The 13,076-nt window shown below is 34.1% G+C and overlaps 1 protein-coding gene and 1 non-coding gene across 2 annotated transcripts in view; both read left to right on the top strand.

The window, feature by feature from the left end:
* CCSER1 (coiled-coil serine rich protein 1) overlaps positions 1-13,076 on the top strand; it is a 1,510,224-nt gene that overhangs the window by 1,440,420 nt on the left and 56,728 nt on the right. The window lies entirely within an intron of this gene.
* On the top strand, positions 11,980-12,119 carry LOC136407394 (small nucleolar RNA SNORA29). Its single transcript, XR_010751934.1, has one exon. It is a non-coding gene; the product is annotated as a small nucleolar RNA SNORA29 (small nucleolar RNA).

Consider the following 13,076-nt stretch of genomic DNA (forward strand, 5'->3'; position numbering starts at 1 on the left):
ATAATGAGAGTTTAATAAGAAGTACCAATAAATTGAATGAGTTTATTGGATTTGTTTCAGATGAGATTCTTATATTACTATCTACACTGTATATAAAAGTCTTTTTATATACTTATTGAACAGAGTTAAATTAAATTACATTGAGGTTTAAGTTATAAATGTATATATACAATGGTGGGATTCAGCTGGTTTGCAATGGTTTGGCAGAACCCATACATAAATTTTTGTTGAGTTTGGCGAATTGGTTGTTAAAATAGCACTTGTAATCAGAGTTCTCTCTAAGATGGTCACTTGGGCAGCTACCCATTGTGGAAATCCCAAATTTACATTCCTTACTCTTTTTAAATTTTCATCTGTGCAACATCATATTCTAAGCACCCATAGTAATATTTATTCTTTCCAAAGGTGAAAAGAATTTGAAAATAATATGTTCAAAGAAGAGAAGTTGCCTAATTATTTCTAATATATCAAATATTAGTCTAATCAACCTACCTCTAAAAGAATGGGATCCTACTCCTACAGTGAAAAAATGGTTAAGGATAAATCACATAGCTGATGATGCTCGGATAAAAGCTAAGAAAATTGCAAGTGAGGATGCCAATCAAGAAGCAATATGGAAATATCTTAAATAACAGTATTTATTGTTTTTTGTCTGGTATTATTTAATATTTTTAATTAATATTTTAAAACTGTTTCTTATAACATAATCTAGTTTTGTGTACCTCTTTTATTCTTATTTAAGTATTAAATGCATGAAATAATAAACAACCTTTTAGTATATCTCTTTGTATACTTAAAACAGTCATTAGGGCTGAGGACCAGTTGTTAAATTATTTGAATCCTACCACCACTGTGTGTGTGTGTGTGTGTGTGTGTGTGTGTGTGTATTCATAGCTGAAGGGTTACATGTCTCAGAAAGACTATAAATGTATTTTTAATAAATACTAAAGTTTTACATGCCACTCTTCAGGGAAGATTATTAAAGATTCAGACTCGAAAGAAGCATGTTTTATTTTTAGGAAAAAGAGGTATATCTTTGACAATTAATAAAATGGAGTCTAACTTTTAACTTTTAAAATGTGGAAGCTGGTTTGGAGAGTGACGTCAGAGAAACAGCGGTGTGAGAGATACTCCTAATCTCTCCCCTTGAAATTTCAACAAATTCAACGACTAAACACAGAGAAAGAAAACCTTAGGAGCACCCTAAATTTACACACACCAGACAAAGGTATGTTTGGGTGAAAAGGTGGCTGAATATATAAGACAGAGGATGGGGCATTTCACTTTTTGCACTGATCTGAGGTGGGGGCACTTTTGTTTGGAGTCAGGCGAAAAGGAGAGACTGAATTAGTAGGAATGGAGTTAGTTAGGGTGGGCACTCAAACAAAGGAAAGAGCACACCGGCTCTGCCTGAGATTGTGGACACTGAGCACGCACATGGGTAGTGGGATCCATGTAAAATTACCAGCACAGGATGCTTGCATGGGCCGGCGCCAGCATCTTTGTGCATTCTCAGCTCCACAATAACTGGCTCAGTGCTAGCGGCTCAACCTAGCATCGCCAGCACAGGGATTGAGCAGGTGTGCACACGGGCCAAGGTGCTTAGCCTGAAATTAACAATGTTGGGCACCTGCATTAGCACCAGTGTCTTTGGTCACTCCCAGCTCCATGATCCCCAGCACAGAGCATGCGCAGGGACTGGGGTGCTTAGCCCAAGTTTGTGAACACTAGGCACCTGCATGGGCACCAGCATCTTTGGGCATTCCGAGCTCCACAATCTCCAGTGCCAGGAGCATGCATGGGCCAAGACCAATGGCCTGAGAATGCCTGCACTGGGTGCCTGAACGGCAGCTGCAACCATCTGTGAGCATTGCTGGAGTCGTGGGAGCTGGACACACACGTGGCTTGTCATGGGCTACCAAGCAGCACAAGTGAAAAAAGCCTGTGGAGATTAAAACCATGGAGTACCAAGGCATGAGAGATATGTCCACCAGCCCATAGAATTTTGCCTGTGTTTAACAGAAGGTCACTTGGCCCTTGGCCTGTTCCCTGCCCTGCTTGCTTGTACTGGTGGCTCTGCTTGCCACAGCCTTCCCCCAGAACTGTTCTTTGAGTGGTGCTAGAGGGGGGACCTGGCTGTGCATATATTCCCTTGCTGTGAGACAGTTCCTGAGGTGGACCCCACAGCTAAGTCTCCAGGCTGCTAGCTCCAGTGTGAGGGACCTGAGGAAAGGTGCCTGAAGAACAGAGACTGCCATTACTAGAGCCATATAATTGCAAAGCCCTAACAAGCCCCACCTACCAATGGGATTGAGGCCTAGCCTATGTCATTGCCACAGCAACATACCAGCAGACCTCTGCCCAAGAGCCCCACAGAGGCAAAACTCATAATATGTCACCACCTGCCAAAAAAAGGAATAAGTTACCTCTCAAAACTAGAAAAATATTACATTTTTAACACATTTTGTCATTTTTACCTCTTTCCTTTTTCTTTTTTTTTATTATTTACCTTTTAAACTACATTATTCATAGTTGTTACAATTTTTATTCTTGTTTTTGTGAGGGTTTCATTTTAAAAATCTTTACTTCTATAGTTTTTCTTTTTCTTTCTCTTCCTTTATATTTTTTGTCCTTTCTTTCTCTTCATTCTCCCTTCTAGTTTCTTCTCCTTTATATTTTTTCTTATTTTTCTTTTTTCCCCTGTTTTTTTTTGCTCTCATTTGATTGCCATTTAACATCAAATTATTATATATTGGACTCACATTTTTCTTTGTGGCATTTTGCTTGTTTTTGACTTCATTTTTTTCTATCTTGTCATTTCTCCAGAGTTCCTGCTCCTTGTTCTCTGTAGTTTTTGTTCCACTTATCAATATAAAATTTTTTTACTTTATTTTTTCAACTTTTATTTTCTTAATTACCTGTTATTAGTGTTATTAAAAATACCACTCTCAAATGCAATTAAGGAAAAAGAAATTAAATATCATGGATACAAAAGACAGAGATGTAGCTCAGATAGATGATAAAAAATCTCTAGAAAAAGATTTAATTACGTGGAAACCTTGGAGTTAAATGACATAGAATTAAAAATAGAAGTCCTAAAAATACTCAGGGTAATACAAGAAAGCATGGAAAGGCAATTTAGAGAGATCTAAATACAATTCAATGAACAAAAAGAATACCTCACCAAGGAAATTGAAACTATGAAAAGAAACCAAACAGAGATGAAAAACTCAATAAGTGAACTGAAAAATGAGGTGACAAGCTTGGCTAATAAAACAGGACAGAAAAAAGAGAGAATTAGTGACATAGAAAACAGGCAACTAGAGATACTACAGAGAGAAGAAGAGAGAGACTCATGAATTAAAAAAGAAAAAGCCCCACGAGAATTGTCCAGCTCCATCAGAAAGAGCAATATCAGAATAATGGGTATATCAAAGGAGAATAGAAAGAAAAATGAATGGAGAACATGTTCAAACAAATAATCGATGAGAATTTCCCAAGCCTGTGGAAAGAATTAGAGCCTCGAATCCAAGAAGCAAACAGAACACTAAGTTACCTTACCCAAACCAACCTACTCCAAGGCATATCATAATAAAATTATCACAAATTAATGACAAAAAAAATCCTCAGGGCAACCAGAAAAAAGAAGACTACAACATATATATATATAAAAGAAGGCCCATTAGATTATCATCAGATTTCTCAGCAGAAACTCTGCAAGCTGGAAGAAGCAGATCACAGTATTTAAAGTACTGAAAGAGGAAATTCTAGCCAAGAATATTATATCCATCAAAGCTTTCCTTCAAATATGAAGGGGAAATAAAAACATTCACAGATATAGAGAAGATGAGGGAATTTATCACCAGAAAACATCCACTTTAGGAAATACTAAAAGGGGTTATCCAACCAAATACAAAGAACAAAACAAATCAAACTCACAAGTAAAACTCCAACAAGGGCACAATAAAAAAAGAAGAAATGTGACAACAAAAACAAAAATGGGGAGAAGACAAAAATTAGCAGTAACAAAGGAGGATGGAGTACAGAAGCACTCATGAGATAATGGACTACATTGAATATGATATATAACTTTTTAATTTCCTAATGGTAACCACCCCTGAAAATACCACTACTGAAACACATGGTTTAAAAAAAAGAAACAGGGGAAAGAAGTATGGAATACAACCAAACAAAAACAAATGACAGAAAAACAAAAGAGAAGAACCAAACAAGAAATACAGCTATTATAAAGCATTATATAAAATGGCAATAAGAAACCCTCAAGTGTCAATAATTACATTAAATGTAAATGGATTGAAATCACCAATAAAAAGAGACAGAGTCGCAGAGTGGATTAAAAAGGAAAATCCAACTATATGCTGCCTTCCAGAAACACAACTAAGCTACAAGAATAAAAACAGACTCAAATGAAAGGCTGGAAAACAATTCTTTAAGGAAATAATATCCAAAGAAAAGCAGGTGTAGCCATACTCATATCTAACAATGCTGACTACAAGACAGCAAAGGTATCAGAGACAAAGATGGTCATTTCGTAATGATAAAGGGTACATTGAATCAAGAAGACATAACACTTTATATATGCACCAAACCAAGGAGCACCAAAATATAGAAGACATCCACTAACTGATCTTAAAATAAAAACTGACAAAAATACATTCATAATTGGAGACCTTAATACACCACTGATGACTCTAGTTTGTTCATCCAAACAGAAAATTAATAAAGAAATATTGACCTTAAATGAAACACTAGAACAATTGAATGCAATAGATATCTACAGGACATTTCATTCCAAAATGTCAAGAGTCTACATTTTTCTCCAGTGAACATGGAACATTCTCAAGAATAGACCATATGTTGGGCCACAAAACTAACATCAACAACTTCAGAAAGATTGATATTATACCAAGCATATTCTCTGACCATAAAGCTTTGAAACTAGAATTCAACTTTAAAAAAAAAAAAAAAAGTAAACAATCCTATAAAAATGTAGAAATTAAACAATATACTTCTAAAAAACGACTGGGTCAAAGAATAAATAAAAGCAGAGATCAAAAGATATATACAGACAAATGAAAATAACAACACGACATACAGAATCTCAGGGATGCAGCAAAAACAGTTATAAGAGGAACATATCATTACAAGCTTATATGAACAAATAAGAGAGAGCCCAAGTAAACAACTTAATATCACATTTAAGAAACTATAAAAAGAAGACAAAGGCAACCCAAACCAGCAGAAGAAAAGAAATAATAAAAATCAGAGCAGAAATAAATGAAATAGAGAACAGAAAAACTATAGAAAGAATAAATAAAACAAGGAGCTGGTTCTTTGAAAAGATCAACCAAATTGACAAACCCTTGGCAAGACTCACTAAGAAAAAATGAAAAGGAACTTATATAAACAAAATCCAAAATGGAAGAGGAGAAATTACCACAGATTTTATAGATATACAAAGGATTATTATAGAATACTATGAGAAGCTATAGGCCACCAAATTTAACAATATAGAAGAAATGGATAAATTCCTAGAACAATATAATATTTCTAGACTGAATCATGAATAAGTAGTAAGCCTAAACAAACCCATAAGCAGGGAGGAAATAGAAACAACTATCAAAAACTGTCCAAAAAATAAAAGTCCAGAGCCAGATGGCTATACTAGTGAATTATATCAAACATTCAAAGATTTGGTTCCTATTCTATTCAAAGTCTTTCAAAAAATCAAAGAACAAGTAATACTTCCAAACACATTTTATGAGGCCAACCATAAAATACCAAATACCAAAACCTGGCAAGGATGGCACACACACAAAAAACTACAGCCCAATATCTCCAAAAAACACAAATGCAAATATCCTAAACAAAATACTAACAAACCAAATACAACAACACATTAAAAAAAATAATTCACCATGATCAGGAGGGATTTATTCCAGAATCACAAGGATGGTTCAGTATATGTGAAACAATCAATGTAATACACCATATCAACAAAACTAAAACAAAAAAAACCTTCAAATAATCCTATCAATAGATGCAAAAAATGCGTTCAATAAAATACAACATCATTTTATGTTTAAAACACTCAACAAAATGGGTATAGAAGGAAAATATCTCATCATAATAAAGGACATTTATGACAAACCACTAGCTAACATCATACTAAATAGCAAAAATCTGAAAACTTTTCCTCTAAAATCAGGAACAAGACAAGTCTGCCCAACTGTCTCCACTCCTATTGAACATAGTGCTGGAAGTTCTACCCAGAGCAATCAGACAAGAGAAAAAAAATAAAAGGCATTCATATTGGGAAAGAAGAAGTAAAGGTTTCACTTTTTGCAGATGATATGATCCTGTATATAAAAAAACACAAAGAATCAACAGAAAAACTATTAGAAACAATAAACCAATACAGTAAGGTTGCAGGATACACAATTAGCATACAGAAGTCTATTGCTTTCTTATATGCCAATAATGAAACCTCAGAAAATGAAATAAAAAATAATCCCTTTTATGGTTGCAACAACAAAAAAATACCTAGGAATAAACATAATAAAGAATGGAAAGGACCTATATAATGAAAACTACAAAGCACTGTTAAAGGAAATTTAAAAAGATACAATGAAATTGAAAAATATTCCTTGTTCCTGGATAGGAAGAATAAATATAGTTAAAATGACCATATTACCCAAAGCAATATACAAATATAATGCAATTCCAATCAAAATTCCAATGTCTTTTTTTTAAAAAACGGAACAAAAAATCATCAGGTTTATATGGAACCATAAAAACTCCTGAATAGCCAAAGTAATCCTAAAGAAAAAAAATGAAGCTGGGGGCATTGTAAGACCTGACTTCAAATTAAACTACAGAGCCACAATAATCAAAACAGCATGGTATTGGCAGAAAAATAGACACTCAGACCAATGGAACAGAATAGAGAGCCCAGAAATAAAACCACATATATGTGGTCAAATTATCTTTGAAAAAAGAGCCAAAAACACACAATGGAGAAACCTCTTCAATAAATGGTGCTGGGAAAACTGGAAAGCCACGTGCAAAAGAATGAAATTCAACTACAGTTTGTCTCTTTGTACAAAAATTAATTCAAAGTATATCAAAGACCTAAATATAAAATATGAAACAATAAAATACAAAGAAGAAAATATAGGTACTAAAATCATGGACCTTGGCCATAGAGAACATTTTATGAATTTGACTCCAAAGGCAAGGGAAGTAAAGACAAAGATAAATAAATGGGACTACATCAGACTAAGAAGATTTTGCACAGCAAAAGAAACTGACAACAAAACACACAGCCAACTAAATGGGAGATATTTTCGAAAAACAGCTCAGATAAGGGACTAATGTTCAAAATATATAAATTAGAACTCACAAAACTCAACAACGAACAAGCAAACAATCCAATAAAAAAATGGGAAGAGTCATGAACAGAAACTTCTCCCAAGAAGAAATACAAATGGCCAATAGATATATGAAAAGATACTCATCTTCACTAGCTATTAGAGAAATACAAGTCAAAACTACAAGGAGATATCACCTCACACTTGTTAGAGTAGTTATTATTAACGAGACAGGTAATAACAAATGTTGGAGAGACTGTGGAGAAAAAGGAACCCTCATTCACTGTTGGTGAGAATGTAAAGTAGTACAACCATTATGGATAAAAGTATGGTAGTTCCTCAAAAAAGTAAGAATAAAACTACCATATGACCCAGCAATCCCTCTACTGGATATATACCCTCAAAATTCAAATCATTGGTATGTATAGACATATGCAGTCCCTTGCTCATCTTAGCATTGTTCATGGTGGCCAAGACATAGAACAAACCAAAAAGCTCTCCAATAGAAAGAAGGTTGGATAAAGAAAATGTGGTACGTATATACTATGGAATACTACTCAGAAATAAGAAATGATGACATAGGGACATTTACGACAACATGGATGGAACTTGATAATGTTTTAATGAGTGAAATATGTAAATCAGAAAAAATTAGGAACTGTATGATTTCATACGTAAGAGGGACAAAAACTGAGAGTCATGGACATAGATAAGAGTGCAGTTGTTATCTGGGGGAGGGGAAGGAAGCAGAAGGAGGGGGTGATGGGAGAGGAGGGGCATAAAAAAAACCAAATGAAGGGTGACAGAGGATGATTTGACTTTGGGTGATGGGTATACAACATAATCAAATGTCAAAATGATCTAGAGATGTTTTCTCTAAATCTATGTCACCCCATTAAAATGGTCTAAATAAAACTATTAAATAAATAAATAAACAAATAAAATGTGGAAGCACCAGGTATTATTTCTCCTAATTGTATTTCTTTCTATGCTTCAATAGTTTTCCAAAAAATCTAAAATTTTCTAAATTTACAGAATGAAATAAAGGCATATAGGGAATATAGGTCTTTTCCCACACAAAAAGTGTCTTATGATACCCACTAATAATGCTTAAGTGTGTCTTAATTCTAATGCTAGTCTTTACTCTAACAAAAAAAGTAGCATTTGTGGTAAACAATTTTATAGAGATTTCATTATATCATCCATTAACCCTGTATGGTTTTATTCAATAATATTGAACAATATTTTATCTTATATTTATCATTGGAATAATCTTTAAGTTATAATTGGAAATCTATTGTCATTTTTTATTTTACTCACCAATTTTAATTTCAGTATTAATGTTTTGATGTTTTCTGACTATTATCTATTTTAGTCATTATTCATTATACATGTAAGTTAAATAAAACATGACTAAAAGTGAATATATTTTTAAGCTTTTTAACAATCATAGTTATCTTGGTGACTTGGAGTCAGGTAAACAGAGTGGTGAACTAAATAAATAAATTATTAATATGCCCATATGATTTTCTGTGTTCACATAATGTTTTTTTAAATCCTCTTGATTATTTTATCTTAAATTTTAAAAAATGGTTATCATACTGATTTTTAGTGGAAATAAAATAGAATCAGTGTCCTTCTTCATAACATCTTTTATATCCTTTATTGAAATCTAATTCACATAACACAAATTGCCCTTTTATTCTATTCAATGGTTATTGTATATTTACAGAGTTGAACACCCATCATCGTCTAATTTAGAATATTTTTAATACCCCATTTCTAACCCATTCTCTACTCACCCAAGCTTATTTTGGCTATTCTGGTTTCCTTGGCTTTCAATGTCATTTTTAGTATCAATTTGTCGATTTCTGTAAACAAAAAAAAGCACCTTGGTTATATATAGCACCTTTTATTTCATGTAGATTCAAATTATTGTTTGGTGGCTGTTCTTTTCATCATAAAGGACTCCCTTTAATATTTCCTGTAAGGCATGGCTACTAGCAAAATAATTCCCTCATTTTTTAAAAATATCGACTATCTTAATTAGAACTTTTGTTTTTCACTCCCCTTTTATCTATAAGAATCCTATATAACCATTTTATGAAGTTCTGACAACTGTATAATATCAGCTGGAGAACAGAGTTCTGGCTCAGTTTTAAATGTGAAATGTTCCAGAGGTTAGAGTGACAAAAGTCATCTATTTAAAATCAGTAATCACGGCTGACCAAGCAGTGTCACAGTGACTAGAGCTACAATCTGGGATGCTGAGGACTCCTAGCATGTTTGAAACTCCGAGGCCTACGACTTCAGCACAAGCTCATCGGCTTGAGTGTGGGCTCACCAGCTTGAGTGTGGGATCATAGACATGATCCCATGGTCTTTGGCTTCAGCCCAAAGGTCACTGGCTTGAAGCCCAAGATCACTGGCTTGAGCCCAAGGTTGCTGGCTTGAGCACAGGGTTCCTGGCTCAGCTAGAGTCCCCTGGCCAAGGCACACATGAGAAAGCAATCAATGAACAAATAAAGTGCTGCAATGATGAGTTGATACTTCTCATCTCTCTCCCTTCCTGTCTGTCTGTCCTGATGCACCCTCACCAAAATAAATAAATAAATAAATAAATAAATAAATAAATAAATAAATAAATAAATAAATACAATCTAGTAATCATATTGCATAAAAGCAAATGTAGCATTGGAAAATTTTTTACATATTATAAAATGCCTTTACATTATGGTTAGGAACATCCCTGAAAGGAAACAGAACATCTGTATCAGTGGTAGATAAGTATTAAATTGTTAAAAACTTATATGAGTTTCCCTGTCATCCAACTAGTAATTTACTATGTTTCACTTCAAGGTCAGATGATCTTTATATTTTAAAATATTTCTGTTATATTGAAGAACATCATTTTAGAAATTTTAGTTATGAGAGTTTTCTTTATTTTATGACATTATTAATGGCAAAACTTATGGCATTTTTTTAAATTTACTTAGAAATTAAATTTAGGCCATGGTCAGTTGATTCAGTGGCAGAGCATCAACCCAGCATGTGGAAGGCCAAGGTTCCATTCCTGGTCACGGCACACAGGAGAAGCGACAGTTTACTTCTCACACCCTCCCCTTCTCTCTCTCTCTTTTTCTCTTTCTTCCCCTCCCAAGCCATGGCTCAATTTATTTGAGTGCATTAGCCCTGGATGCTGAGGATGGCACCATGGAGACCCCACCTCTGGTGTTAAAAATAGGTTAGTTGCAAGCATTGGTGTCAGATAAGCAGGGCATGGGCCCCAGACAGAGGTCGCTGGTTGGGTTTTGGTCAGGCACATGCAGGAGTCTCTCCACATTTCCCCTCCTCTCACTTAAAAAAAAATAAAGGAAAGAAAAAATAAAAAATGAAATTTAATAGGGTGACATTGATCAATAAGATTACATAGGTAAACATTTCTATAGCATTTGAACTATTGATTGTTTTGTGTGCCTATCACCCATTATCATTATCAATTATGTATATTTGTCCCTCTTTACTTCCCTTTCCCTGCCCTCCTCATTTTTTAGGAGTACTTTTAGTTACTATGTTCATCTTGCTGTTATAAATATTTTAAATTAATCAAAAGTAAAAATAAATAAGAAATGTCAGTTTTTAACAAAAATAAGAAAAACAAGTTAACTTAATTTGAAAGAATTAAAATTCAATTCTGCTAAAATGAGATATATTTACAAGATGGCAAAGCTAATTTGGAGCATTTACTGACTACCTGTCAAACTCATGGCGATTTATTTCCTAATGAGTGAAAATCTGGTAGTTATCTCAATTTGATATTAATTGGTAGGAATTTGCTGATAATAATCAAATGACTTATTTTACCTAGTGGAGGAAGACATCAAGAGAGAATGGTTGAGAAGAACCATTAAATAGTTGCTCTTTGAGCCTGAGAATGAAAGGTCCCAGGAGGAAATGAGTACTTGGCTTCAATTAGCCAAGAGTGAATACATCACAGGAAACAAGTATTCCGATTTGAGTTCTATCACTAACTAAAATGTATGAAAAAATAACAAGGTAATCTAGGCTCTTAAACCAAGTGTGTGGTTATGTTGTCTTCTTACCAAGGAAGAGCTGTGTTCTTATCACATACAAAAGTCACAGGGTTTGCTGACCTAACTTGCTGATAAGAAAGTATGAAGGTTCTTGATAGAATTCATGTATTCTTTTCACTGGAAAATAATACTAACTCCTAATATAATCTAACTTTTTACCTTAGTGTTTTCTTGTTTGTATATGTGCAGCCTCAATTATGGACATTGATACTGATTAATCTTCTCTTTAGATCAGATACTCTAATAGAAGACATCCTATTATTTTTCCAAATTCAAGAAAAATAACACCTGGCACAGTCATTAGGCCAGCACCAAAACCAACTAGTCCCAACCCTAATCTCTTCAAAAGAAGTAATATACATAATAGTTAAATATAGTAAGAGCACAGCAGAAGGAAACAATGGGTTAATTTTAGTAAGGCCGATAGTAATATGTGAGCTGACCTTCATAGGATGAGAAGGATATTGACAGATGTATAAAGAAAAATGGCACACTTTCTCATTTGGCTACAAGTTTTTCTTCTAATAATAAATTTTAGTGGCTATGCTTATGAGAAGGATTAAAATTGCCATGATCTGAAGACGGAGGATTTATCTGTGTCTCCCTCCTATATAAAATGATAAAAAAGAAAGAAAGAAAGAAAGAAAGAAAGAAAGAAAGAAAGAAAGAAAGAAAGAAAGAAAGAAAGAAAGAAAGAAAGAAGAGAAAGAGGAAGGAAGGAAGGAAGGAAGGAAGGAAGGAAGGAAGGAAGGAAGGAAGGAAGGAAGGAAGGAAGGAAGGAAGGAAGGAAGGAAGGAAGGAAGGAAGGGCAGAGAAAGAAAGAAGGAAGGAAGGAAGGAAGGGCAGAGAAAGAAAGAAGGAAGGAAGGAAGGAAGGAAGGAAGGAAGGAAGGAAGGAAGGAAGGGAGGGAGGGAGGGAGGGAGGGAGGGAGGGAGAGAGAGAGAGAGAGAGAAAGAGAGAGAGAGAGAAAGAAAGAAAGAAAGAAAGAAAGAAAGAAAGAAAGAAAGAAAGAAAGAAAGAAAGAAAGAAAGAAAGGGAGAAAGAAAGAAAGGGAGAAAGAAAGAAAGAAAGAAAGGGAGAAAGAAAGAAAGAAAGAAAGAAAGGGAGAAAGAAAGAAAAAGAAAGAGGGGAAGGGAAGGGAAAAAGAAAAATGGTACTTTAGGGAGATGGACTTGTTTGAATAATCATCTAGGTCTTGAAGTGCATGGCATTTTAGGAACAGTGAATCAATTATTATAAGGAAAGTAGCAGTAGCATGTACATGTACTGAGGAGACTTACCCTGAGATCAAGTTGAAAATATTTATATATACTGGTGTTAAAATTTGAAGTGTCTTAAACACTAAGCTAAAAAAAAGTGCAATCAACAATAGAAGCTGCTAAACAGAGTTGAGCATGATTAATATGATGAGATCATTATTTGGGCAAAACAAGGCTGATATATAGTGATGCAGAATATAATACCTGAAGGAAAAGAGATCAACAGAGGCTATTGTGACAGCCAAAAAAAGAGATGAAATAAAATATCTTGCACTGTGATATGACAACAAAAAAGAGAAAGAAAAAAATAATGGGGATATTTTGGAAATAGT

This window comes from Saccopteryx leptura, chromosome 5, assembly GCF_036850995.1.
Source record: "Saccopteryx leptura isolate mSacLep1 chromosome 5, mSacLep1_pri_phased_curated, whole genome shotgun sequence".
NCBI lineage: Eukaryota > Metazoa > Chordata > Mammalia > Chiroptera > Emballonuridae > Saccopteryx > Saccopteryx leptura.